This window comes from Hyla sarda, unplaced genomic scaffold (genome assembly GCF_029499605.1).
Source record: "Hyla sarda isolate aHylSar1 unplaced genomic scaffold, aHylSar1.hap1 scaffold_1063, whole genome shotgun sequence".
Lineage (NCBI taxonomy): Eukaryota > Metazoa > Chordata > Amphibia > Anura > Hylidae > Hyla > Hyla sarda.
The window spans coordinates 91,100-114,531 of record NW_026607682.1 but is presented as its reverse complement, the minus strand read 5'-3'; the positions used below and the strand labels follow the sequence as shown (position 1 = coordinate 114,531).

Below are 23,432 nucleotides of genomic sequence, written 5' to 3'. Positions count from 1 at the left end.
ATGCTTACAGCTTCCCGTGGGTGTTGGTTTGATACCGTTTGGGGACAGCCAAGGAGGCATCTGCAGGCAACAAAGGTAGGTGTGTGCTTGTGTGTGTGTTTCCTATGCAGATCCTAAGCCCAGTGTCACATGCAAGTAGGAGGAGTAAGAAGGGTTCCTGGCAAATCCGGGTTATGGATTGCATTTAAAAAGGCCCCGTGGGAGTGCAATGGGCCCCTGTCTTGCTGCTTAGCAATAATGGTATGGGTTTAGGTTCTGCTGTGTGTACTGGTGGTTGACTGCCCCCCAGCCCAGAGTGTGCATGGAAAATTGTCTGGCAGCCTCCCTGACAGCAAGCAGTGATAGTGCCCATGAAGGGGACCTTGTTGGGCCCGCCCCTTTCACGGTTATCGCTTCTCGGCCTTTTGGCTAAGATCAAGTGTAGTATCTGTTCTTATCAGTTTAATATCTGATACGTCCCCTATCTGGGGACCATATATTAAATGGATTTTTGAGAACGGGGGCCGATTTCGAAGCTTGCTTCCGTCGCCCTATGCATTGACCCGATATGGCAGTATCTTCGGGTACAGTGCACCACCCCCTTACAGGGTTAAAAAGAAAGATTCCTACTTTCATTGCTACCTGCTTGCTGGCTAGCCAGCTAGCCAGCCCTGTGGGCCTTGCTGCTGCTGTAGCCAAAAAACAAAAGGTGGTGCTGCTGCTGCTTCTGCTGCTTCTGCTTCTGCTTGTGTCTGGCCCCTGTTGGAGCATCCAGGCACAGGACTTCTGCTGCTGCTGACTAAATGGCCTCCTTAATTGGATCATTTGAGTAGCCAGCACACCTGTGCAGGTAGGGCATGACATGATAGGCAGCTGCCTTGATAGCGGGTGGGTGCTGAATGTTCCTAATTGACAAAATAAGATTAATGCTTATGAAGAAATATAAAATCTCATCCCTTCCCCAATATCGCGCCACACCCCTACCCCTTAATTCCCTGGTTGAACTTGATGGACATATGTCTTTTTTCGACCGTACTAAGTATGTAACTATGTAACATAACATGGGGGGGGGGGGGGGTGGTCTCCTGGCTGTTCACACAGGTGTGTCATTGCTGTACATTGACCATGCATTGCTTCTGTGGTATTGCAAAGGCAAAGACAAATGCTTCCAGCCATCCATTGCACTAATGGATTGGTCATCAGCTGGCTGTCTATGTCCCGCATCAATATAGACCAAAGTACAGAGGGTTAGGCTATGCTATTGTGCACCTACCTGATGCATCAGAAGGTGCGAGGCCCTTGCTAAATTCTGTGCACAGACTTTGAGATCTATGCTTTAGACTGTATCTAAACCTGCTCCAACATGGACTGACATTCTGGCCTACTTTCAGCCGATGCGACTTGTCTGTCGCTGAACAGTCGCTTTTTATGTATTCAGCACCTATGTATAATGTTGTAAAAATGCTCTAGAAGCTAAAGTCGCAGAAATGTCACACATATTTGGCCTGCAACTTTCTGTGCGACAAATTCAGACAGGAAAAATCAGTATAAATCCTTAGAAAATTATCCCCCAGTGTCTCCATCTGCTGGCGGTATTGAATAAGCATTGCTGCACTGATGGGGTATGCATTAGACGAAAAAAAAGAAGAAAAAGAAGAATAATACGCCCAGAAAAGAGGCGAAAAGGAGAAAAACGTAAAAAAACGTGAAAAAAAAGTAAGAGGAAGAGAAGGGAAAAAAAGGTGGAAATGGGTTTAAAAGTGATTTCGGCGGAGAAATAAATATATATATATATATATATATATATATATATATATATATATATATATATACGCGCACACACACACATAGATATAAACGTATTCTCCGTTGAGATATTGCAGCCGCTGCTGTGTCCAGGCCCAGGAGCCTTAGCACTGTGCTGTGATGTCACTCAATACCACTGACATCACTAGGTGTAAACAACATCTCTCCTTTGCTGTGTATGTGACTATGGAGCTGTTTGGTGATGTCGTCTAGTACGGCCTTCATAGAAGCAACAGGAGATTGTTGCATCCATCTAGAACCCTCAGAACTACAGTGCTATGATGTCACTCACTTCCACAGGCCTTGCAGAGTGTAAACAACAACAACCCAGCTTTGTTGTGTATGTAACCATAGGGATTTGTGATGTCACCTAGAACCTTCACAGCAGCGACAGCTTTATGAGGAGCATCAGCACTGCTCTGCCTGAGCAGAACCATCACCGCCATAGGTTGTCAAATAACCCGGATTTAACCCACACAGGTAAGTCCAATGGGGTGCAGGCATGTCCTCTATGCTTACAGCTTCCCGTGGGTGTTGGTTTGATACCGTTTGGGGACAGCCAAGGAGGCATCTGCAGGCAACAAAGGTAGGTGTGTGCTTGTGTGTGTGTTTCCTATGCAGATCCTAAGCCCAGTGTCACATGCAAGTAGGAGGAGTAAGAAGGGTTCCTGGCAAATCCGGGTTATGGATTGCATTTAAAAAGGCCCCGTGGGAGTGCAATGGGCCCCTGTCTTGCTGCTTAGCAATAATGGTATGGGTTTAGGTTCTGCTGTGTGTACTGGTGGTTGACTGCCCCCCAGCCCAGAGTGTGCATGGAAAATTGTCTGGCAGCCTCCCTGACAGCAAGCAGTGATAGTGCCCATGAAGGGGACCTTGTTGGGCCCGCCCCTTTCACGGTTATCGCTTCTCGGCCTTTTGGCTAAGATCAAGTGTAGTATCTGTTCTTATCAGTTTAATATCTGATACGTCCCCTATCTGGGGACCATATATTAAATGGATTTTTGAGAACGGGGGCCGATTTCGAAGCTTGCTTCCGTCGCCCTATGCATTGACCCGATATGGCAGTATCTTCGGGTACAGTGCACCACCCCCTTACAGGGTTAAAAAGAAAGATTCCTACTTTCATTGCTACCTGCTTGCTGGCTAGCCAGCTAGCCAGCCCTGTGGGCCTTGCTGCTGCTGTAGCCAAAAAACAAAAGGTGGTGCTGCTGCTGCTTCTGCTGCTTCTGCTTCTGCTTGTGTCTGGCCCCTGTTGGAGCATCCAGGCACAGGACTTCTGCTGCTGCTGACTAAATGGCCTCCTTAATTGGATCATTTGAGTAGCCAGCACACCTGTGCAGGTAGGGCATGACATGATAGGCAGCTGCCTTGATAGCGGGTGGGTGCTGAATGTTCCTAATTGACAAAATAAGATTAATGCTTATGAAGAAATATAAAATCTCATCCCTTCCCCAATATCGCGCCACACCCCTACCCCTTAATTCCCTGGTTGAACTTGATGGACATATGTCTTTTTTCGACCGTACTAAGTATGTAACTATGTAACATAACATGGGGGGGGGGGGGGGGGTCTCCTGGCTGTTCACACAGGTGTGTCATTGCTGTACATTGACCATGCATTGCTTCTGTGGTATTGCAAAGGCAAAGACAAATGCTTCCAGCCATCCATTGCACTAATGGATTGGTCATCAGCTGGCTGTCTATGTCCCGCATCAATATAGACCAAAGTACAGAGGGTTAGGCTATGCTATTGTGCACCTACCTGATGCATCAGAAGGTGCGAGGCCCTTGCTAAATTCTGTGCACAGACTTTGAGATCTATGCTTTAGACTGTATCTAAACCTGCTCCAACATGGACTGACATTCTGGCCTACTTTCAGCCGATGCGACTTGTCTGACGCTGAACAGTCGCTTTTTATGTATTCAGCACCTATGTATAATGTTGTAAAAATGCTCTAGAAGCTAAAGTCGCAGAAATGTCACACATATTTGGCCTGCAACTTTCTGTGCGACAAATTCAGACAGGAAAAATCAGTATAAATCCTTAGAAAATTATCCCCCAGTGTCTCCATCTGCTGGCGGTATTGAATAAGCATTGCTGCACTGATGGGGTATGCATTAGACGAAAAAAAAGAAGAAAAAGAAGAATAATACGCCCAGAAAAGAGGCGAAAAGGAGAAAAACGTAAAAAAACGTGAAAAAAAAGTAAGAGGAAGAGAAGGGAAAAAAAGGTGGAAATGGGTTTAAAAGTGATTTCGGCGGAGAATATATATATATATATATATATATATATATATATATATACACTCCAAACGAATAGAGCCAGCAAAGACCCCCTCTGTAAGTGCACGTGGTCAGCCAACTGGCAAGTCAGCAGTCCATAAATATGCAATCTCCACCACAGCACAAATAATCAGAGGTCCAGGATCAAGTAGAAAGGCTTCCAAGTTTATTCACACCATAAATGTGATAGCGGTGCAACGTTTCGGCAAACTGCCTTTATCAAGCATACAAGTCATACAAAATGGAAAACTTAAATACATCAAGGTGCTTTCTGATAGGTTTACAAACAGCTGTGATACATCGTAATTAGTGATTCTATCCAACCCTCTGCAGGTAATTGGTTCTCCTTGTGTGACATCATCACAACAAACAATGACTGTTACAATAAAAGTGCATATTCTCACTCTAGTGGCTATACAATAGTTAATAAATGAAAAGGGGGGAGAGTACATGGCATCAGAGTCAAGACTAGCTCTATCGATTATAAATAGCTGTCATATCTGTACTTACGATCGTTCCGTCCCTCCATGTGTCTACGTTTGTAAACAATTGCATTGCGGCTGCGCGAAATCGCGCCTGCCGCGGCTCTCATATCGCAGGTTCCACTGCTACTATGCGCATGCGTGAACCCATATAGTACGGACACTATGGTTACCACAAACGCTTGCTAATGCGGCTGCGTAAGAGCCGCAAAGGGGTACGTTCATCTTTCGGTACAATACCGGGTCGTGTGTCCCCAACCCAATGCACATGCGTCAAATCAAGGCGCAGCGCATAGGGTTCCAGGTTACCAACACTGATTAAACCTAGTAAAGTACGGGGAATAATAATCTATAAAAAAGTAACATAGCAACGTATGTGTCTATATAAAAGTACAAAAGATACAAAAGATGCAATACAAAAATGCTGGCGGGTAATAATAATAAAATTACATTAATAGTCATGGAGTATAAGAAAAGTTGTCTCGATTTGATTGATGCCATGTAAATCACTCCCTCCTGTTCTTACATAGTGTCAACGTGACATCCTATAAGTGATCTAAAATATAAAAGGTAAAGAAAGAGAAGGTTAAAAACATTCATGGCCATTCCTAGCACATATTTGATGTATATAATAAGAACTACATGGTTCAAGAGGTGAATAAATTGAAAAAAATATGAAAAAATTTTTTTTGAAAAAAAATTGAAAAAAAAAAAAAAAAAAAAAAAAAATCTTTTTAAAAAAATTCTTTCAAAAAAATTCTTTTGGGAAAAAAAAGGGGGGGGGGAAGGGGAAGAAAAGAAGAAGGGAAAAGGGAAGAGAAGGAAGAAAAAGAAGGGAGAAAAAAAAGGGGGAGAAAAAAGAAAGGGGGGGGAAAAAGAGAGATAAAAGAAAAAGGAAAAAAAACCAAAAAGGAAAAAGAAAAAAGGGAAAAGAAAGGAGAAAAAAGAGGGGAAAAAATGGAGAAAAGGAAAAATGGAGGAAGAAAAAAGAAAAGGAAAAAAAGGGGGGGGGGAAATTAAGAAAAAAGGGGGAGGGGGGGGGGAGGAAAGAGGGGAAAATTTTTTTTTGAAAAGAACAAATGAAAAGGGGGAAAGAAAGGAAAGGGGGGAAAAAAGAGGGGGGGGGGTTTGGTTTGGGGAAAGAAGGGGGAAAAAAAGGACGAAAAAAGAGGGGGAGGGGAAGGAAAAAAGAAAAAAAGGGGAAAGATAGGAGGGAAGCAAAGAAAAAGGGAAAAAAAGGGAGAAAGGAAAAAAAAGGTAAAGGTAAATTTATTCACATGTAAGGCTTTAGACTAAAATCAATGTTCAGACCACCAGGTTGTAATGTATTTAATAGATGAATCCATTTTAGCTCTTTTTGTTTTAATAGCTTTTCCCGGTCTCCTCCTCTACGTAGTATGGGGACATGATCTATAATCCGAAAACGCAATTGGCTAATATTATGACCAAACTCTTTAAAGTGTTTCGGTATGGGCAAGTCAACCCTGCCTGTCCTAATCGATGATTTATGTCCATTTAATCTGATCCTGCACTCGTTTATGGTTTCTCCAATGTAGTATAAACCACATGGACATTGTAACATATAAACTACAAATGATGATCTGCAGGTATATCTGTCCTTAATTTTAAATGTACGTCCAGTCAGAGGGTGACAAAATGTATCACCCTTGATCATACTGTTACAGTGACTACATTCCATGCATGGGAAATTCCCTTTCTTAGGGCCCAACCACGTGCGTTCCCCCTTCTTTCTAAAACTACCAACGTCAGAGCTCACCAAACAATCTTTCAGGCTACGATTTTTTCTATAGGCCATGACTGGGGAGGCTTTAATGTCAGTTGTACGTAAGATAATGTCCCAATTTTTCTTGACAATCTTTGATATCTCTCCACTCATAGTTGTGTATGTGGAGACAAAAGGTATTTTGTCTTCCTTTGTTTTTACTTTCTTAGTGAGAAGGTTGACCCGGGGGGTGGCCGCAAGTTTATTCTTATGTTTGTTCAACAGTCGTCTGGGATATCCCCTTTGTTCAAATTTGTCACACATCCCTTCAACCCTCTCATTAAGCACGTCGGTGTTGGACACAATTCTTTTAACCCTGAGGAGTTGACTCCACGGTAGGGAGTCAACCATTGGTTTAGGATGGAAGCTGTCAAATGAGAGGAGATTATTTCTGTCTGTGGGTTTACTATACAGGTCTGTGACCAACCTATTCCCACAGACAGAAACAGTGGTGTCTAGGAACTGAAGTGATTCAGACGATGTTACCATAGTGAATTTTAGTTCCGGGTAAATAAGGTTCAATTCAACAAAAAAATCATTAAGCTGTGTCAAGGTACCATTCCAAATAACAAAAGTGTCGTCAATATATCGATACCAAGTGTCGATATATTGAAAAAATATATTGCATCTTTTGTATCTTTTGTACTTTTATATAGACACATACGTTGCTATGTTACTTTTTTATAGATTATTATTCCCCGTACTTTACTAGGTTTAATCAGTGTTGGTAACCTGGAACCCTATGCGCTGCGCCTTGATTTGACGCATGTGCATTGGGTTGGGGACACACGACCCGGTATTGTACCGAAAGATGAACGTACCCCTTTGCGGCTCTTACGCAGCCGCATTAGCAAGCGTTTGTGGTAACCATAGTGTCCGTACTATATGGGTTCACGCATGCGCATAGTAGCAGTGGAACCTGCGATATGAGAGCCGCGGCAGGCGCGATTTCGCGCAGCCGCAATGCAATTGTTTACAAACGTAGACACATGGAGGGACGGTACGATCGTAAGTACAGATATGACAGCTATTTATAATCGATAGAGCTAGTCTTGACTCTGATGCCATGTACTCTCCCCCCTTTTCATTTATTAACTATTGTATAGCCACTAGAGTGAGAATATGCACTTTTATTGTAACAGTCATTGTTTGTTGTGATGATGTCACACAAGGAGAACCAATTACCTGCAGAGGGTTGGATAGAATCACTAATTACGATGTATCACAGCTGTTTGTAAACCTATCAGAAAGCACCTTGATGTATTTAAGTTTTCCATTTTGTATGACTTGTATGCTTGATAAAGGCAGTTTGCCGAAACGTTGCACCGCTATCACATTTATGGTGTGAATAAACTTGGAAGCCTTTCTACTTGATCCTGGACCTCTGATTATTTGTGCTGTGGTGGAGATTGCATATTTATGGACTGCTGACTTGCCAGTTGGCTGACCACGTGCACTTACAGAGGGGGTCTTTGCTGGCTCTATTCGTTTGGAGTGATTACTATTACATAGTGAGCTCGTGCATGGACTGTCTTTCCCAGGAAGGCGACTAGAGATGACAGCACCCGGAGGTAATATACCAGGGGGTGTCAGCACCACTAATGTGTTCACCTACACGGAACAAGATGCTGTGAGGATTTTAAACACTGTTCAGAGGGAAGCCACATTTCTAAGTGTCCCCTCGGCTGAATTACTAAAAAAGAAATGGGACATTGAATCAAGACGCTTGATCACTCTGGAATTACATCTTGTCACTTTAAGTGAATATTATCGGGAGCAGCGAATCCCAAGGGGGATGCGATCACACCTGGGTCCAAACCTATTCCCCAACAATGATGTGTTCCAAAATAAATTCATACAGATTTCCAACAAGTATGCATTCGATGTGATCCTGCTGAATATGGAACATTTGCAATCGGAGATTGAGGCTACACAGCTTAAATGCCTGGGAATAGAAGAGCAGCTTAAGGGCCTTCTGCCACCACAGGATTACCAAGAGGCTAAGGAAAAGTTAGCCACGAGATTACTTAAACATCAACATGAGCTGGAGGAGGTTAAACGCATAAAGTGGTACCGTGATTTGGAGGACTATGCATCGGGCAAAATCTACACATGGCAGTCACAGCAACAACATGAGGGAAGACGCCGTAAGAGACGCCCGAGGTCCACGCTACCCAAATCTCAAGTTCCACGCAATGAGGGTTTTCTGTCTACTGCGTTGGATAGTGATTCTTCTGACCAAACCCCAGCGCAGGCTTCTTTTTTAGGGAGAGGACAACCCACAGATGTCGACGTGGAGGACGAAAACATAGGAAGAGGAGTTCGCACACGCCAGGAGATACACCACAAGCCACCGAGGGGCCGAGGCAGAAACAGACATTAGTGGTAAATATATCTTCTGTGACTCTGTCTAATGATGAGATTAAGGTGCTAGAGAAAGGACTTTCCTACTGTCCGACGACAGAAACGGACTGGTTTGATTTACATGTGGATTTAGAATCATTTTTTCGAAGGTTAAGATTGAAATGTTTTTTTGATGATAAGGTACCCACTGTGGCTAGTGTGAACAAAAAGACATTGTTGTCCCTGAAGGAGGTTGGTTTATTCAACAGAAGTCAGTTCCAGCCCCCCAGGGACAATAATGGAGTGGAGACATACATTGAAATTGTATCAGGGGAGATTGAGAAATTGAAACAGAAGGAAAAATCTAGGACATGGTATAATATGTCTAAAAAGGAGAAGGAGGCGCTTAGGTCATTAGAAAATAATGCTGAAATTACCATTAAGCCGGCCGACAAGGGGGGCGCCATCGTCGTGATGGACACACACTCCTATTTAGCTGAGATAGAAAGACAGATCTCTGACACACAAGTTTATCAAAAGTTGACACATGACCCGGTGGGTAGGATACAAGACATGATTAAGGTCATCGTTGGTGAAGCTAGGGATAGGGACACCATTGACGAGGACCTGAGCAAATTTTTGATTCAGGAATTCCCGCGTACACCTGTCCTGTATGTCTTACCGAAGATCCATAAGAATCTGCGGAGTCCCCCCGGGAGACCTATTGTCTCCGGGAGGGACTCAGTATTCTCACCATTGGCAACATATCTTGATAGGATCTTGAAAGAATACGCGGTCAGTGCAGTGTCCTATATACAGGACACGACGGACTTCATTAATAAAATCAGTGATCTTGTTATTCCTCCACAGGCCATCTTGGTGTCCTTTGACATCGTGAACCTCTATACATCTATAGATCACGATAGAGGCATAAGTGCAGTCAAGAAATGCTTGGAAAAAGCCTTGGTACCTGGCCCTGTCTGCTCCTTTGTTCTGGACCTATTGGGAGTCATCCTCAGGCAGAATTATTTTCTGTTTGGGGATGACTTCTATGTCCAGAACAGAGGAACAGCGATGGGGTCTAATGTCGCCCCTACGTATGCGAATATTTATATGACCGACATAGAAACGACATACATTTATACCTCCCCTTTTTTTCAATATATCGACACTTGGTATCGATATATTGACGACACTTTTGTTATTTGGAATGGTACCTTGACACAGCTTAATGATTTTTTTGTTGAATTGAACCTTATTTACCCGGAACTAAAATTCACTATGGTAACATCGTCTGAATCACTTCAGTTCCTAGACACCACTGTTTCTGTCTGTGGGAATAGGTTGGTCACAGACCTGTATAGTAAACCCACAGACAGAAATAATCTCCTCTCATTTGACAGCTTCCATCCTAAACCAATGGTTGACTCCCTACCGTGGAGTCAACTCCTCAGGGTTAAAAGAATTGTGTCCAACACCGACGTGCTTAATGAGAGGGTTGAAGGGATGTGTGACAAATTTGAACAAAGGGGATATCCCAGACGACTGTTGAACAAACATAAGAATAAACTTGCGGCCACCCCCCGGGTCAACCTTCTCACTAAGAAAGTAAAAACAAAGGAAGACAAAATACCTTTTGTCTCCACATACACAACTATGAGTGGAGAGATATCAAAGATTGTCAAGAAAAATTGGGACATTATCTTACGTACAACTGACATTAAAGCCTCCCCAGTCATGGCCTATAGAAAAAATCGTAGCCTGAAAGATTGTTTGGTGAGCTCTGACGTTGGTAGTTTTAGAAAGAAGGGGGAACGCACGTGGTTGGGCCCTAAGAAAGGGAATTTCCCATGCATGGAATGTAGTCACTGTAACAGTATGATCAAGGGTGATACATTTTGTCACCCTCTGACTGGACGTACATTTAAAATTAAGGACAGATATACCTGCAGATCATCATTTGTAGTTTATATGTTACAATGTCCATGTGGTTTATACTACATTGGAGAAACCATAAACGAGTGCAGGATCAGATTAAATGGACATAAATCATCGATTAGGACAGGCAGGGTTGACTTGCCCATACCGAAACACTTTAAAGAGTTTGGTCATAATATTAGCCAATTGCGTTTTCGGATTATAGATCATGTCCCCATACTACGTAGAGGAGGAGACCGGGAAAAGCTATTAAAACAAAAAGAGCTAAAATGGATTCATCTATTAAATACATTACAACCTGGTGGTCTGAACATTGATTTTAGTCTAAAGCCTTACATGTGAATAAATTTACCTTTACCTTTTTTTTCCTTTCTCCCTTTTTTTCCCTTTTTCTTTGCTTCCCTCCTATCTTTCCCCTTTTTTTCTTTTTTCCTTCCCCCCCCCTCTTTTTTCGTCCTTTTTTTCCCCCTTCTTTCCCCAAACCAAAACCCCCCCCCTCTTTTTTCCCCCCTTTCCTTTCTTTCCCCCTTTTCATTTGTTCTTTTCAAAAAAATTTTTCCCCTCTTTCCTTCCCCCCCCCTCCCCCTTTTTTCTTAATTTCCCCCCCCCTTTTTTTCCTTTTCTTTTTTCTTCCTCCATTTTTCCTTTTCTCCATTTTTTCCCCTCTTTTTTCTCCTTTCTTTTCCCTTTTTTCTTTTTCCTTTTTGGGTTTTTTTCCTTTTTCTTTTATCTCTCTTTTCCCCCCCCCTTTCTTTTTTCTCCCCCTTTTTTTTCTCCCTTCTTTTTCTTCCTTCTCTTCCCTTTTCCCTTCTTCTTTTCTTCCCCTTCCCCCCCCCTTTTTTTTCCCAAAAGAATTTTTTTGAAAGAATTTTTTTAAAAAGATTTTTTTAAAATTTTATTTTTTTTTTTTTTTATTTTTTTTTTTCAATTTTTTTTCCAAAAAATTTTTTTTCATATTTTTTTCAATTTATTCACCTCTTGAACCATGTAGTTCTTATTATATACATCAAATATGTGCTAGGAATGGCCATGAATGTTTTTAACCTTCTCTTTCTTTACCTTTTATATTTTAGATCACTTATAGGATGTCACGTTGACACTATGTAAGAACAGGAGGGAGTGATTTACATGGCATCAATCAAATCGAGACAACTTTTCTTATATACTCCATGACTATTAATGTAATTTTATTATTATTACCCGCCAGCATTTTTGTATTGCATCTTTTGTATCTTTTGTACTTTTATATAGACACATACGTTGCTATGTTACTTTTTTATAGATTATTATTCCCCGTACTTTACTAGGTTTAATCAGTGTTGGTAACCTGGAACCCTATGCGCTGCGCCTTGATTTGACGCATGTGCATTGGGTTGGGGACACACGACCCGGTATTGTACCGAAAGATGAACGTACCCCTTTGCGGCTCTTACGCAGCCGCATTAGCAAGCGTTTGTGGTAACCATAGTGTCCGTACTATATGGGTTCACGCATGCGCATAGTAGCAGTGGAACCTGCGATATGAGAGCCGCGGCAGGCGCGATTTCGCGCAGCCGCAATGCAATTGTTTACAAACGTAGACACATGGAGGGACGGAACGATCGTAAGTACAGATATGACAGCTATTTATAATCGATAGAGCTAGTCTTGACTCTGATGCCATGTACTCTCCCCCCTTTTCATTTATTAACTATTGTATAGCCACTAGAGTGAGAATATGCACTTTTATTGTAACAGTCATTGTTTGTTGTGATGATGTCACACAAGGAGAACCAATTACCTGCAGAGGGTTGGATAGAATCACTAATTACGATGTATCACAGCTGTTTGTAAACCTATCAGAAAGCACCTTGATGTATTTAAGTTTTCCATTTTGTATGACTTGTATGCTTGATAAAGGCAGTTTGCCGAAACGTTGCACCGCTATCACATTTATGGTGTGAATAAACTTGGAAGCCTTTCTACTTGATCCTGGACCTCTGATTATTTGTGCTGTGGTGGAGATTGCATATTTATATATATATATATATATATATATATATATATATATATATATATATACGCGCACACACACACATAGATATAAACGTATTCTCCGTTGAGATATTGCAGCCGCTGCTGTGTCCAGGCCCAGGAGCCTTAGCACTGTGCTGTGATGTCACTCAATACCACTGACATCACTAGGTGTAAACAACATCTCTCCTTTGCTGTGTATGTGACTATGGAGCTGTTTGGTGATGTCGTCTATTACGGCCTTCATAGAAGCAACAGGAGATTGTTGCATCCATCTAGAACCCTCAGAACTACAGTGCTATGATGTCACTCACTTCCACAGGCCTTGCAGAGTGTAAACAACAACAACCCAGCTTTGTTGTGTATGTAACCATAGGGATTTGTGATGTCACCTAGAACCTTCACAGCAGCGACAGCTTTATGAGGAGCATCAGCACTGCTCTGCCTGAGCAGAACCATCACCGCCATAGGTTGTCAAATAACCCGGATTTAACTCACACAGGTAAGTCCAATGGGGTGCAGGCATGTCCTCTATGCTTACAGCTTCCCGTGGGTGTTGGTTTGATACCGTTTGGGGACAGCCAAGGAGGCATCTGCAGGCAACAAAGGTAGGTGTGTGCTTGTGTGTGTGTTTCCTATGCAGATCCTAAGCCCAGTGTCACATGCAAGTAGGAGGAGTAAGAAGGGTTCCTGGCAAATCCGGGTTATGGATTGCATTTAAAAAGGCCCCGTGGGAGTGCAATGGGCCCCTGTCTTGCTGCTTAGCAATAATGGTATGGGTTTAGGTTCTGCTGTGTGTACTGGTGGTTGACTGCCCCCCAGCCCAGAGTGTGCATGGAAAATTGTCTGGCAGCCTCCCTGACAGCAAGCAGTGATAGTGCCCATGAAGGGGACCTTGTTGGGCCCGCCCCTTTCACGGTTATCGCTTCTCGGCCTTTTGGCTAAGATCAAGTGTAGTATCTGTTCTTATCAGTTTTCATGCTGGTGGGGATGGGTGCTGCATGGAGGATGCAGGTGTACCAGGGCTTTCCGGGGCTGGTTCTGAGGAATCAGCTCGACGGCTGCCCCGATGTGACCTGTTCCCTCCGGGTCTCGCCATGAGGCTGAGAGGGTCTAGAGCCGAGGTACTTTTGTGCCTCGGGGAGTGGTGACCCCGAGGTGCCGAAACTCACTGGGAGAATAGGCTCACTGAGTTGAAGCACGGGCACCATAATCTCTTCACCTTGTGGCACTCACCTCTTGATTCCCGGCCTTCTGGCTAGGATCAGAGAAATTTTTATAGATCCGGCCGGATGTCCGGGCAGTATATCTGCACACATTCACTTATTTATTTCTTTTTTGTCTCACTGTGTCACTTTTTGCGTGTTGTGTGTTCACAGGATTTGTCAGGATGCGGTAGCCCTTCTGGGTGTCCCTCCTGGCGGTCTAGGGGAGGTGTGTGTGGCCATTAGGTTCCGCACCTCCCTGCAAACACCCCGGGTACTCCTGCTTTGGCAGGGTACCTACCGTAATCGGCTCTGCGGGCAGATACCTTGGCTAACGCCAAGGGGGATGCCGGGAGCATTTGTGGTCCCCTAGTAGCTTCGGCGAAAAGGGACATCGAACCTGGAACCTCGCAGGTACCTTTTGGTCCGGAGGCGAAGGGTAAGGTTTGTTGGGGGGCCTCTCTCCTATCGGAGAAGGGCTTGCGATAGACCGCATCCTTTGTGCACGTTTTTTTTTAGTGTAACACGTTTGCACTTTTTCTTGCACTTTGGGTGAATCGAAAGCACGTTCCTCGGCTTTAGATTAAAAAAAAAAAAAAATCTGTTCTTATCAGTTTAATATCTGATACGTCCCCTATCTGGGGACCATATATTAAATGGATTTTTGAGAACGGGGGCCGATTTCGAAGCTTGCTTCCGTCGCCCTATGCATTGACCCGATATGGCAGTATCTTCGGGTACAGTGCACCACCCCCTTACAGGGTTAAAAAGAAAGATTCCTACTTTCATTGCTACCTGCTTGCTGGCTAGCCAGCTAGCCAGCCCTGTGGGCCTTGCTGCTGCTGCAGCCAAAAAACAAAAGGTGGTGCTGCTGCTGCTTCTGCTGCTTCTGCTTCTGCTTGTGTCTGGCCCCTGTTGGAGCGTCCAGGCACAGGACTTCTGCTGCTGCTGACTAAATGGCCTCCTTAATTGGATCATTTGAGTAGCCAGCACACCTGTGCAGGTAGGGCATGACATGATAGGCAGCTGCCTTGATAGCGGGTGGGTGCTGAATGTTCCTAATTGACAAAATAAGATTAATGCTTATGAAGAAATATAAAATCTCATCCCTTCCCCAATATCGCGCCACACCCCTACCCCTTAATTCCCTGGTTGAACTTGATGGACATATGTCTTTTTTCGACCGTACTAAGTATGTAACTATGTAACATAACATGGGGGGGGGGTCTCCTGGCTGTTCACACAGGTGTGTCATTGCTGTACATTGACCATGCATTGCTTCTGTGGTATTGCAAAGGCAAAGACAAATGCTTCCAGCCATCCATTGCACTAATGGATTGGTCATCAGCTGGCTGTCTATGTCCCGCATCAATATAGACCAAAGTACAGAGGGTTAGGCTATGCTATTGTGCACCTACCTGATGCATCAGAAGGTGCGAGGCCCTTGCTAAATTCTGTGCACAGACTTTGAGATCTATGCTTTAGACTGTATCTAAACCTGCTCCAACATGGACTGACATTCTGGCCTACTTTCAGCCGATGCGACTTGTCTGTCGCTGAACAGTCGCTTTTTATGTATTCAGCACCTATGTATAATGTTGTAAAAATGCTCTAGAAGCTAAAGTCGCAGAAATGTCACACATATTTGGCCTGCAACTTTCTGTGCGACAAATTCAGACAGGAAAAATCAGTATAAATCCTTAGAAAATTATCCCCCAGTGTCTCCATCTGCTGGCGGTATTGAATAAGCATTGCTGCACTGATGGGGTATGCATTAGACGAAAAAAAAGAAGAAAAAGAAGAATAATACGCCCAGAAAAGAGGCGAAAAGGAGAAAAACGTAAAAAAACGTGAAAAAAAAGTAAGAGGAAGAGAAGGGAAAAAAAGGTGGAAATGGGTTTAAAAGTGATTTCGGCGGAGAAATATATATATATATATATATATATATATATATATATATATATATATATATATATATATATATATATACGCGCACACACACACATAGATATAAACGTATTCTCCGTTGAGATATTGCAGCCGCTGCTGTGTCCAGGCCCAGGAGCCTTAGCACTGTGCTGTGATGTCACTCAATACCACTGACATCACTAGGTGTAAACAACATCTCTCCTTTGCTGTGTATGTGACTATGGAGCTGTTTGGTGATGTCGTCTATTACGGCCTTCATAGAAGCAACAGGAGATTGTTGCATCCATCTAGAACCCTCAGAACTACAGTGCTATGATGTCACTCACTTCCACAGGCCTTGCAGAGTGTAAACAACAACAACCCAGCTTTGTTGTGTATGTAACCATAGGGATTTGTGATGTCACCTAGAACCTTCACAGCAGCGACAGCTTTATGAGGAGCATCAGCACTGCTCTGCCTGAGCAGAACCATCACCGCCATAGGTTGTCAAATAACCCGGATTTAACCCACACAGGTAAGTCCAATGGGGTGCAGGCATGTCCTCTATGCTTACAGCTTCCCGTGGGTGTTGGTTTGATACCGTTTGGGGACAGCCAAGGAGGCATCTGCAGGCAACAAAGGTAGGTGTGTGCTTGTGTGTGTGTTTCCTATGCAGATCCTAAGCCCAGTGTCACATGCAAGTAGGAGGAGTAAGAAGGGTTCCTGGCAAATCCGGGTTATGGATTGCATTTAAAAAGGCCCCGTGGGAGTGCAATGGGCCCCTGTCTTGCTGCTTAGCAATAATGGTATGGGTTTAGGTTCTGCTGTGTGTACTGGTGGTTGACTGCCCCCCAGCCCAGAGTGTGCATGGAAAATTGTCTGGCAGCCTCCCTGACAGCAAGCAGTGATAGTGCCCATGAAGGGGACCTTGTTGGGCCCGCCCCTTTCACGGTTATCGCTTCTCGGCCTTTTGGCTAAGATCAAGTGTAGTATCTGTTCTTATCAGTTTAATATCTGATACGTCCCCTATCTGGGGACCATATATTAAATGGATTTTTGAGAACGGGGGCCGATTTCGAAGCTTGCTTCCGTCGCCCTATGCATTGACCCGATATGGCAGTATCTTCGGGTACAGTGCACCACCCCCTTACAGGGTTAAAAAGAAAGATTCCTACTTTCATTGCTACCTGCTTGCTGGCTAGCCAGCTAGCCAGCCCTGTGGGCCTTGCTGCTGCTGCAGCCAAAAAACAAAAGGTGGTGCTGCTGCTGCTTCTGCTGCTTCTGCTTCTGCTTGTGTCTGGCCCCTGTTGGAGCGTCCAGGCACAGGACTTCTGCTGCTGCTGACTAAATGGCCTCCTTAATTGGAACATTTGAGTAGCCAGCACACCTGTGCAGGTAGGGCATGACATGATAGGCAGCTGCCTTGATAGCGGGTGGGTGCTGAATGTTCCTAATTGACAAAATAAGATTAATGCTTATGAAGAAATATAAAATCTCATCCCTTCCCCAATATCGCGCCACACCCCTACCCCTTAATTCCCTGGTTGAACTTGATGGACATATGTCTTTTTTCGACCGTACTAAGTATGTAACTATGTAACATAACATCGGGGGGGGGGGGGGGGGGTCTCCTGGCTGTTCACACAGGTGTGTCATTGCTGTACATTGACCATGCATTGCTTCTGTGGTATTGCAAAGGCAAAGACAAATGCTTCCAGCCATCCATTGCACTAATGGATTGGTCATCAGCTGGCTGTCTATGTCCCGCATCAATATAGACCAAAGTACAGAGGGTTAGGCTATGCTATTGTGCACCTACCTGATGCATCAGAAGGTGCGAGGCCCTTGCTAAATTCTGTGCACAGACTTTGAGATCTATGCTTTAGACTGTATCTAAACCTGCTCCAACATGGACTGACATTCTGGCCTACTTTCAGCCGATGCGACTTGTCTGTCGCTGAACAGTCGCTTTTTATGTATTCAGCACCTATGTATAATGTTGTAAAAATGCTCTAGAAGCTAAAGTCGCAGAAATGTCACACATATTTGGCCTGCAACTTTCTGTGCGACAAATTCAGACAGGAAAAATCAGTATAAATCCTTAGAAAATTATCCCCCAGTGTCTCCATCTGCTGGCGGTATTGAATAAGCATTGCTGCACTGATGGGGTATGCATTAGACGAAAAAAAAGAAGAAAAAGAAGAATAATACGCCCAGAAAAGAGGCGAAAAGGAGAAAAACGTAAAAAAACGTGAAAAAAAAGTAAGAGGAAGAGAAGGGAAAAAAAGGTGGAAATGGGTTTAAAAGTGATTTCGGCGGAGAAATATATATATATATATATATATATATATATATATATACGCGCACACACACACATAGATATAAACGTATTCTCCGTTGAGATATTGCAGCCGCTGCTGTGTCCAGGCCCAGGAGCCTTAGCACTGTGCTGTGATGTCACTCAATACCACTGACATCACTAGGTGTAAACAACATCTCTCCTTTGCTGTGTATGTGACTATGGAGCTGTTTGGTGATGTCGTCTATTACGGCCTTCATAGAAGCAACAGGAGATTGTTGCATCCATCTAGAACCCTCAGAACTACAGTGCTATGATGTCACTCACTTCCACAGGCCTTGCAGAGTGTAAACAACAACAACCCAGCTTTGTTGTGTATGTAACCATAGGGATTTGTGATGTCACCTAGAACCTTCACAGCAGCGACAGCTTTATGAGGAGCATCAGCACTGCTCTGCCTGAGCAGAACCATCACCGCCATAGGTTGTCAAATAACCCGGATTTAACCCACACAGGTAAGTCCAATGGGGTGCAGGCATGTCCTCTATGCTTACAGCTTCCCGTGGGTGTTGGTTTGATACCGTTTGGGGACAGCCAAGGAGGCATCTGCAGGCAACAAAGGTAGGTGTGTGCTTGTGTGTGTGTTTCCTATGCAGATCCTAAGCCCAGTGTCACATGCAAGTAGGAGGAGTAAGAAGGGTTCCTGGCAAATCCGGGTTATGGATTGCATTTAAAAAGGCCCCGTGGGAGTGCAATGGGCCCCTGTCTTGCTGCTTAGCAATAATGGTATGGGTTTAGGTTCTGCTGTGTGTACTGGTGGTTGACTGCCCCCCAGCCCAGAGTGTGCATGGAAAATTGTCTGGCAGCCTCCCTGACAGCAAGCAGTGATAGTGCCCATGAAGGGGACCTTGTTGGGCCCGCCCCTTTCACGGTTATCGCTTCTCGGCCTTTTGGCTAAGATCAAGTGTAGTATCTGTTCTTATCAGTTTAATATCTGATACGTCCCCTATCTGGGGACCATATATTAAATGGATTTTTGAGAACGGGGGCCGATTTCGAAGCTTGCTTCCGTCGCCCTATGCATTGACCCGATATGGCAGTATCTTCGGGTACAGTGCACCACCCCCTTACAGGGTTAAAAAGAAAGATTCCTACTTTCATTGCTACCTGCTTGCTGGCTAGCCAGCTAGCCAGCCCTGTGGGCCTTGCTGCTGCTGCAGCCAAAAAACAAAAGGTGGTGCTGCTGCTGCTGCTTCTGCTGCTTCTGCTTCTGCTTGTGTCTGGCCCCTGTTGGAGCGTCCAGGCACAGGACTTCTGCTGCTGCTGACTAAATGGCCTCCTTAATTGGATCATTTGAGTAGCCAGCACACCTGTGCAGGTAGGGCATGACATGATAGGCAGCTGCCTTGATAGCGGGTGGGTGCTGAATGTTCCTAATTGACAAAATAAGATTAATGCTTATGAAGAAATATAAAATCTCATCCCTTCCCCAATATCGCGCCACACCCCTACCCCTTAATTCCCTGGTTGAACTTGATGGACATATGTCTTTTTTCGACCGTACTAACTATGTAACTATGTAACATAACATGGGGGGGGGGGGGGGTCTCCTGGCTGTTCACACAGGTGTGTCATTGCTGTACATTGACCATGCATTGCTGCTGTGGTATTGCAAAGGCAAAGACAAATGCTTCCAGCCATCCATTGCACTAATGGATTGGTCATCAGCTGGCTGTCTATGTCCCGCATCAATATAGACCAAAGTACAGAGGGTTAGGCTATGCTATTGTGCACCTACCTGATGCATCAGAAGGTGCGAGGCCCTTGCTAAATTCTGTGCACAGACTTTGAGATCTATGCTTTAGACTGTATCTAAACCTGCTCCAACATGGACTGACATTCTGGCCTACTTTCAGCCGATGCGACTTGTCTGTCGCTGAACAGTCGCTTTTTATGTATTCAGCACCTATGTATAATGTTGTAAAAATGCTCTAGAAGCTAAAGTCGCAGAAATGTCACACATATTTGGCCTGCAACTTTCTGTGCGACAAATTCAGACAGGAAAAATCAGTATAAATCCTTAGAAAATTATCCCCCAGTGTCTCCATCTGCTGGCGGTATTGAATAAGCATTGCTGCACTGATGGGGTATGCATTAGACGAAAAAAAAGAAGAAAAAGAAGAATAATACGCCCAGAAAAGAGGCGAAAAGGAGAAAAACGTAAAAAAACGTGAAAAAAAAGTAAGAGGAAGAGAAGGGAAAAAAAGGTGGAAATGGGTTTAAAAGTGATTTCGGCGGAGAAATATATATATATATATATATATATATATATATATATATATATATACGCGCACACACACACATAGATATAAACGTATTCTCCGTTGAGATATTGCAGCCGCTGCTGTGTCCAGGCCCAGGAGCCTTAGCACTGTGCTGTGATGTCACTCAATACCACTGACATCACTAGGTGTAAACAACATCTCTCCTTTGCTGTGTATGTGACTATGGAGCTGTTTGGTGATGTCGTCTATTACGGCCTTCATAGAAGCAACAGGAGATTGTTGCATCCATCTAGAACCCTCAGAACTACAGTGCTATGATGTCACTCACTTCCACAGGCCTTGCAGAGTGTAAACAACAACAACCCAGCTTTGTTGTGTATGTAACCATAGGGATTTGTGATGTCACCTAGAACCTTCACAGCAGCGACAGCTTTATGAGGAGCATCAGCACTGCTCTGCCTGAGCAGAACCATCACCGCCATAGGTTGTCAAATAACCCGGATTTAACCCACACAGGTAAGTCCAATGGGGTGCAGGCATGTCCTCTATGCTTACAGCTTCCCGTGGGTGTTGGTTTGATACCGTTTGGGGACAGCCAAGGAGGCATCTGCAGGCAACAAAGGTAGGTGTGTGCTTGTGTGTGTGTTTCCTATGCAGATCCTAAGCCCAGTGTCACATGCAAGTAGGAGGAGTAAGAAGGGTTCCTGGCAAATCCGGGTTATGGATTGCATTTAAAAAGGCCCCGTGGGAGTGCAATGGGCCCCTGTCTTGCTGCTTAGCAATAATGGTATGGGTTTAGGTTCTGCTGTGTGTACTGGTGGTTGACTGCCCCCCAGCCCAGAGTGTGCATGGAAAATTGTCTGGCAGCCTCCCTGACAGCAAGCAGTGATAGTGCCCATGAAGGGGACCTTGTTGGGCCCGCCCCTTTCACGGTTATCGCTTCTCGGCCTTTTGGCTAAGATCAAGTGTAGTATCTGTTCTTATCAGTTTAATATCTGATACGTCCCCTATCTGGGGACCATATATTAAATGGATTTTTGAGAACGGGGGCTGATTTCGAAGCTTGCTTCCGTCGCCCTATGCATTGACCCGATATGGCAGTATCTTCGGGTACAGTGCACCACCCCCTTACAGGGTTAAAAAGAAAGATTCCTACTTTCATTGCTACCTGCTTGCTGGCTAGCCAGCTAGCCAGCCCTGTGGGCCTTGCTGCTGCTGCAGCCAAAAAACAAAAGGTGGTGCTGCTGCTGCTTCTGCTGCTTCTGCTTCTGCTTGTGTCTGGCCCCTGTTGGAGCGTCCAGGCACAGGACTTCTGCTGCTGCTGACTAAATGGCCTCCTTAATTGGATCATTTGAGTAGCCAGCACACCTGTGCAGGTAGGGCATGACATGATAGGCAGCTGCCTTGATAGCGGGTGGGTGCTGAATGTTCCTAATTGACAAAATAAGATTAATGCTTATGAAGAAATATAAAATCTCATCCCTTCCCCAATATCGCGCCACACCCCTACCCCTTAATTCCCTGGTTGAACTTGATGGACATATGTCTTTTTTCGACCGTACTAACTATGTAACTATGTAACATAACATGGGGGGGGGGGGTCTCCTGGCTGTTCACACAGGTGTGTCATTGCTGTACATTGACCATGCATTGCTTCTGTGGTATTGCAAAGGCAAAGACAAATGCTTCCAGCCATCCATTGCACTAATGGATTGGTCATCAGCTGGCTGTCTATGTCCCGCATCAATATAGACCAAAGTACAGAGGGTTAGGCTATGCTATTGTGCACCTACCTGATGCATCAGAAGGTGCGAGGCCCTTGCTAAATTCTGTGCACAGACTTTGAGATCTATGCTTTAGACTGTATCTAAACCTGCTCCAACATGGACTGACATTCTGGCCTACTTTCAGCCGATGCGACTTGTCTGTCGCTGAACAGTCGCTTTTTATGTATTCAGCACCTATGTATAATGTTGTAAAAATGCTCTAGAAGCTAAAGTCGCAGAAATGTCACACATATTTGGCCTGCAACTTTCTGTGCGACAAATTCAGACAGGAAAAATCAGTATAAATCCTTAGAAAATTATCCCCCAGTGTCTCCATCTGCTGGCGGTATTGAATAAGCATTGCTGCACTGATGGGGTATGCATTAGACGAAAAAAAAGAAGAAAAAGAAGAATAATACGCCCAGAAAAGAGGCGAAAAGGAGAAAAACGTAAAAAAACGTGAAAAAAAAGTAAGAGGAAGAGAAGGGAAAAAAAAAGTGGAAATGGGTTTAAAAGTGATTTCGGCGGAGAAATATATATATATATATATATATATATATATATATATATATATATATATACGCGCACACACACACATAGATATAAACGTATTCTCCGTTGAGATATTGCAGCCGCTGCTGTGTCCAGGCCCAGGAGCCTTAGCACTGTGCTGTGATGTCACTCAATACCACTGACATCACTAGGTGTAAACAACATCTCTCCTTTGCTGTGTATGTGACTATGGAGCTGTTTGGTGATGTCGTCTATTACGGCCTTCATAGAAGCAACAGGAGATTGTTGCATCCATCTAGAACCCTCAGAACTACAGTGCTATGATGTCACTCACTTCCACAGGCCTTGCAGAGTGTAAACAACAACAACCCAGCTTTGTTGTGTATGTAACCATAGGGATTTGTGATGTCACCTAGAACCTTCACAGCAGCGACAGCTTTATGAGGAGCATCAGCACTGCTCTGCCTGAGCAGAACCATCACCGCCATAGGTTGTCAAATAACCCGGATTTAACCCACACAGGTAAGTCCAATGGGGTGCAGGCATGTCCTCTATGCTTACAGCTTCCCGTGGGTGTTGGTTTGATACCGTTTGGGGACAGCCAAGGAGGCATCTGCAGGCAACAAAGGTAGGTGTGTGCTTGTGTGTGTGTTTCCTATGCAGATCCTAAGCCCAGTGTCACATGCAAGTAGGAGGAGTAAGAAGGGTTCCTGGCAAATCCGGGTTATGGATTGCATTTAAAAAGGCCCCGTGGGAGTGCAATGGGCCCCTGTCTTGCTGCTTAGCAATAATGGTATGGGTTTAGGTTCTGCTGTGTGTACTGGTGGTT

The 23,432-nt window shown here is 44.3% G+C and overlaps 6 non-coding genes and 1 pseudogene across 6 annotated transcripts; all 7 read left to right on the top strand.

The window, feature by feature from the left end:
- The first annotated feature begins 388 nt into the window (after positions 1–388).
- LOC130299800 (U2 spliceosomal RNA) lies at positions 389–579 on the top strand. The gene has a single exon (XR_008850854.1). It is a non-coding gene; the product is annotated as a U2 spliceosomal RNA (small nuclear RNA).
- Positions 580–2,684: 2,105 nt separating this feature from the next.
- LOC130299799 (U2 spliceosomal RNA) lies at positions 2,685–2,875 on the top strand. The gene has a single exon (XR_008850853.1). It is a non-coding gene; the product is annotated as a U2 spliceosomal RNA (small nuclear RNA).
- Positions 2,876–13,548: 10,673 nt separating this feature from the next.
- On the top strand, positions 13,549–13,708 carry LOC130299819 (U2 spliceosomal RNA; annotated as a pseudogene).
- Positions 13,709–14,403: 695 nt separating this feature from the next.
- On the top strand, positions 14,404–14,585 carry LOC130299810 (U2 spliceosomal RNA). The gene has a single exon (XR_008850863.1). It is a non-coding gene; the product is annotated as a U2 spliceosomal RNA (small nuclear RNA).
- A 2,109-nt stretch (positions 14,586–16,694) lies between these two features.
- Positions 16,695–16,885, top strand: LOC130299798 (U2 spliceosomal RNA). Its single transcript, XR_008850852.1, has one exon. It is a non-coding gene; the product is annotated as a U2 spliceosomal RNA (small nuclear RNA).
- Positions 16,886–18,973: 2,088 nt separating this feature from the next.
- On the top strand, positions 18,974–19,164 carry LOC130299797 (U2 spliceosomal RNA). Its single transcript, XR_008850851.1, has one exon. It is a non-coding gene; the product is annotated as a U2 spliceosomal RNA (small nuclear RNA).
- A 2,095-nt stretch (positions 19,165–21,259) lies between these two features.
- On the top strand, positions 21,260–21,450 carry LOC130299782 (U2 spliceosomal RNA). Its single transcript, XR_008850837.1, has one exon. It is a non-coding gene; the product is annotated as a U2 spliceosomal RNA (small nuclear RNA).
- The last annotated feature ends 1,982 nt before the right edge of the window (positions 21,451–23,432 follow it).